Source organism: Heterodontus francisci, chromosome 17, assembly GCF_036365525.1.
Source record: "Heterodontus francisci isolate sHetFra1 chromosome 17, sHetFra1.hap1, whole genome shotgun sequence".
Classification (NCBI taxonomy): Eukaryota; Metazoa; Chordata; class Chondrichthyes; order Heterodontiformes; family Heterodontidae; genus Heterodontus; species Heterodontus francisci.
Genome location: NC_090387.1, coordinates 69,169,013 through 69,174,429, shown reverse-complemented (window position 1 = coordinate 69,174,429; position 5,417 = coordinate 69,169,013). Strand labels below are relative to the sequence as shown.

Genomic DNA, 5,417 nt, shown 5'->3' with positions numbered 1-5,417 from the left:
ATAAATCCAGTGTACAAGGTGAACATCGTGTGCACTCCGTCCCCCCGGTATGATTCTCATCTCCACAACCTGGTTGTCCAATGGTTTGTCCAATCACCGCCAGATCTGGCTGGAGCAGATTACACACTATCTGGTTCTCCCCTGATTTCCCAAAACTCCTCTGAGTTCACTGTCCTCTTATCCTCCAACAATTTCTCTTCCATATAAACTTTCAAACCCATATTCGATGCCATTTCCTTGACCTTGCCATCTCACATGGCCTCACTACTTCCAGTTTGTCAATCACAGAGAAGACCATCTCCGATTACTTCTTTGTATCACTTCCCACTCACATCCCCATTCCCCATCGCCTCCCCCAACTTTCTTTTGTACCTGCCCCTGAAAAACTATTCCCAATTCACTTACAACTGTAATTTCACAATTCCAACTGTCTAGCCTTTGGCCCTCCATTCACTGACATTTCTGCAGCTACTGATTTGCTCAACTGCCCTAGAAACACTAAAAACATTACTGTCTCTCTCCTTGGCCATTCCCCTTGCTACAGCCTCATCTCTGCTGCCTTAATTCAAAGGGACGCAGACGTGAACAGATATGGTGGACAAATGGTTTAGTCATTCATCACGCGATCTGGCTGGACCAGATTACACACCCTCGGGTCTTGGTTTTGCTAAAACTGTTCCCGATTTCAGGATCAGTCTGGAATTAGTACAGATAGGGTGTTAATGCACTGTAGATTGAGCAGCAGCAAGTGCAAACATGAAAAAAAAAGTGGGTAAGCAAACTGAACAAACGACAATGAAATGAAATAAACCAAAGAAAAAAAATTGCAAAAAATGTAATAAAGAAAAAATAACTAAAAATAAAAGTAAAATGGGGGGCCCGTCATGCTTTGAAATTATTGAAGATATCTTGTTGAGAATATTACAAAGAAGTGGGTTTGCAGTAGAGTAAAGAAGCCGGGGTTATCTTTGTATTCCAGGATGAACCTGGAAGGTGAGCAGTTTTGGGAGATCAGGGGAGAACCGAATTGTGTGTAATCTGCTCCAGCCAGATCTGGTGGGGATTGGACAAACCAGTTGTCTGCCAGACCGGTTGCGGAGATGAGAATCATACCAGGGGGACGGAGTGCACATGATGTTCACCTTGTACACTGGATTTATCTTCAGTAACTCTGTAAAAATGACAATATGAAAGGCACAATTCAACATGGCGGCACCTCATCAGACCCCGTTCCTATCCTGAGTGGCGTGTAACAGGGCTGTGTTCTCGCACCCACGCTTTTTGGGATTTTCTTCTCCCTGCTGCTTTCACATGCGTTCAAGTCTTCTGAAGAAGGAATTTTCCTCCACACAAGATCAGGGGGCAGGTTGTTCAACCTTGCCCGCCTAAGAGCGAAGTCCAAAGTACGGAAAGTCCTCATCAGGGAACTCCTCTTTGCTGACGATGCTGCTTTAACATCTCACACTAAAGAGGGCCTGCAGAGTCTCATCGACAGGTTTGCGGCTGCCTGCAATGAATTTGGCCTAACCGTCAGCCTCAAGAAAACGAACATCATGGGGCAGGACGTCAGAAATGCTCCATCCATCAATATTGGCGACCACGCTCTGGAAGTGGTTCAAGAGTTCACCTACCTAGGCTCAACTATCACCAGTAACCTGTCTCTAGATGCAGAAATCAACAAGCGCATGGGAAAAGCTTCCACTGCTATGTCCAGACTGGCCAAGAGAGTGTGGGAAAATGGCGCACTGACACGGAACACAAAGGTCCGAGTGTATCAAGCCTGTGTCCTCAGTACCTTGCTCTATGGCAGCGAGGCCTGGACAATGAATGTCAGCCAAGAGCGACGTCTCAATTCATTCCATCTTCGCTGCCTCCGGAGAATACTTGGCATCAGGTGGCAGGACTGTATCTCCAACACAGAAGTCCTCGAGGCGGCCAACATCCCCAGCTTATACACACTACTGAGTCGGCGCTTGAGATGTCTTGGCCATGTGAGCCACATGGAAGATGGCAGGATCCCCAAAGACACATTGTGCAGCGAGCTCGCCACTGGTATCAGACCCACCGGCCGTCCATGTCTCCGCTTTAAAGACGTCTGCAAACGCGACATGAAGTCCTGTGACATTGATCACAAGTCGTGGGAGTCAGTTGCCAGCGTTCGCCAGAGCTGGCGGGCAGCCATAACGGTGGGGCTAAAGTGTGGCAAGTCGAAGAGACTTAGCAGTTGGCAGGAAAAAAGACAAAAGCGAAGGGGAGAGCCAACTGTGGAACAGCCCCGATAAACACATTTTTCTGCAGCACCTTTTAAGAGCCTGTCACTCTAGAATTGGCCTTTATAGCCACTCCAGGCCTTGCTCCACACACCACTGACCACCTCCAGGCGCTTACCCATTGTCTCTCGAGATAAGGAGGCCAAAGAAGAAGAACTGTGTAAATATTTAGAATCAGAAAGGACATCGAACTAAATTGCTGTAATTGAGAAATCTTTTTGGGACGTGTTGTGAGTGAAGGAGACGGGTGCAATTCAAACCTTCAGCCGCTGACTCACTTCGGTGCCCCGTGTGCATTCAGTCGGTACCGAGCCGCCCCTTCCCTGGTTTTGCAGCCGGTTTTCCACCGATCACAAGCCCATAAAACTCTTCTCGGATTCAGCAAACGGCACAAGATCGAGAAGTGCTGATTGGGTGAGGGCTGGAAGCTGGTGAAGAAGTTAGTGAAATGTCTGACTCGAAGTCCTGTGTGTGCCTGGATGGTGAGTGGTGTCTGGTGCAGTCCTTTCAGCACAGTGTCCCGGCTCAGTCTCACTGAGGGGCAGCAGCATTGGAGGGGAGGCTGTTTATTAAAGGAACTGCAGAACAGAATGTGTCAAAGAGCCGGGGATCCTCCACACGGTGGACATTTCCCAGGGTTTTAAGCACCTCAATGTCTGTGTTTTTCCTCTTTTCAGGATCCTGCTCCTGTGAAAACACCTGCAGGTGCTCCGACTGCCGATGTCCCACCAGCAAAGCTGGACACTGCCGGAAAAGTGAGTAACTGTGGGAGTGTTTAAAGCTCCTCACATTGTATTTCTGTGACTGATAGTTCTGGGCAGAACTCAGAGAAGAACACGATAGAAAAGGACAAGGTCCATGATTTCACCTGATTTAATTCCCATCAAATTTATGCAAAGTCAAATCTAAAGAACTCGAGGAGAGAATCCTGTTGGTTAAAGGAGTGTCTGAGTTTTACATCGGAAAGCGTTGATATTATAGATTTATCACTAGAGATAGTGTTGGAGAGATACTGACACCAACATATTCACCAAAACTCTCTCACACTGTGTTCTGATGTTGAGCCTGTTCAGTTGGGTCATTTAGAGATATGTCACAGATTAGTTTATGAGGGAGGGGCTGAGTGCTGTAATGGGAGGGTCTGGGGGTGTTTGAGTGAACTAATTCATTGTAAGTAATTTCTGCCTTTGCCCTCTCCTCTCAGGTTGCTGCTCTTGCTGTCCTGCAGGATGCACGAACTGCGCCAATGGCTGTGTGTGTAAAGGGAAAACCTCTGACAAATGTAACTGCTGCTCCTGAACAACAGGCCCTTCAGGCACAATATATGAAATATTGTCCATATGTACTGTATTACACAAGCTGCATGTCCTCAGTGTCTATGTACTGATGAGTTGTGTCTTTATATAAACTAATGGAAAGTGAATGAATTGTTTTTGAGAGTGTCATTTTAGTATCAGTAAATTAAAAGTGCCATTCTCCTCCTTAAAAAAGTGACATCTGTAATGACCGCGCAAGGTATAGCGAACAATTTAGAACCTAAACAGGCCACATCGCATAAAATGATGCCTTAAAGCCATATTACCATCTGGCGCAATCTTGTGGGAGTGGTTAATGCACGTGGTGATGGAGCAGTGTGGGGAATGGTGGAGTGACTGGTTGGATGGTGACGCTGCTTCAGTATTACGGTTCATGTCGGTTAGGATGGTACTTACAGCTTCATCATCAAGGCAGAAAATGATGGGATGTGAGGAATAGGATTCTTGTTTCTTTGTTGTGACTCAGTGGCGCTGCTCTGTCACATTAAGAAGGAGCCCCCCAGAGTAAGAGACAAGAAATGCAACCTCTGGGGTTTATGGAAGCATTTTTGGTATCAGTAAATAAAAAAAGGATTTCATAGAGAAATACAGCCCAGAAACAGGCCCTTCGGCCCACCGAGTCTGTGCCGACCACCAACCACCCATTTATACAAATCCTACATTAATCCCATTTCCCTCTCACATCCCCACCTTCCTTCAATTCTCCTACCACCTACCTACAGTCGGGGCAATTTACAATGGCCAATTTACCTATCAACCCGCAAGTCTTTGGCATGTGGGAGGAAACACACGCAGTCACATGGAGAGCTTGCAAACTCTGCACAGGCAGTACCCAGAACCGAATCCGGGTCGCTGGAGCTGTGACGCTGCGGTGTTAACCACTGCGCCGCCCCTGTTCAGATGATGTAAGATTGGCCAATTGGTGAAGATAGTGTTCAGAGGTCAGAATCTTGAAGTATCTGCAAGTTTGCAGTTTTAAGCCAACAGCAGGGAAAATGGCAGTGTTTTTTTTTAAGTGCGTGTTCTGTGACACTGCAAACAGCACTGCTCAAGCATCAGAAATAGGTTTATAATAGTAACCTTAAACTAGTCTTATCACTCCTCTCCCTCATTCTCTAGGTTTAGTTAATTTTATTTTGTCTAATCTAATCTACCCTAACATTTCCTGCCCTCTTCCTTGTAAAAGTCCAATGTCATTCACTTAATTGTTTTCTTCTTCCTCCGAGCTCCCTTTATCCACCTAAGGTGGAAACATGTATCACATATCTGCATTTTAATTTCTGTAACAGCAAGCAGGTGCATTATTACGCATTAAAAATCTGAAAGTCTGCTGACCTTCGGAGCTCAACAGCTCCCAAATGAGTAAACTCAGCCGCAGGCTGGGAAGTGTTAGCTGAAATTTCAATAAACATTTGAAATTTTCATAACTTCAGCAAGGCTCATTTATTTTCTGGCTTCAATCAACCACTAAATTGCTAAATGTATGACATGACCTGGCATGTGAGAGAGAGAGTGTGTTTGGCGAGGGAGCAAAGCTAAGAACTGTCAAACATATTTCCAATGTCAAAAAGAGCCCCTTTAAGAAAATCTGAGTAAAAAACTAATTGGCAATATATGTTGCCATGGGGGTATTCACATAAAGAGAAGCTTCTGCTTCTTTCAGAATATTAAGAGATGTACATGACCTTTACTTGCAGGATTACTCCCGGCTTTGCTTCCAAACTGAAACAAACAGACTCAATGACAACGCAAAGGCAGCATATCCAAATTTGTCAATGACACAAAATAGGTAGCATTGTAAGCAGTGTGGATGAAAGCACAAACCTATTAA

The 5,417-nt window shown here is 45.5% G+C and overlaps 1 long non-coding RNA gene across 1 annotated transcript; it reads left to right on the top strand.

Moving 5' to 3' along the window:
- The first annotated feature begins 2,083 nt into the window (after window positions 1–2,083).
- LOC137379219 (uncharacterized) lies at window positions 2,084–3,693 on the top strand. The gene is made up of 3 exons (XR_010976769.1): window positions 2,084–2,752; window positions 2,948–3,025; window positions 3,475–3,693. It is a non-coding gene; the product is annotated as an uncharacterized lncRNA (long non-coding RNA).
- The last annotated feature ends 1,724 nt before the right edge of the window (window positions 3,694–5,417 follow it).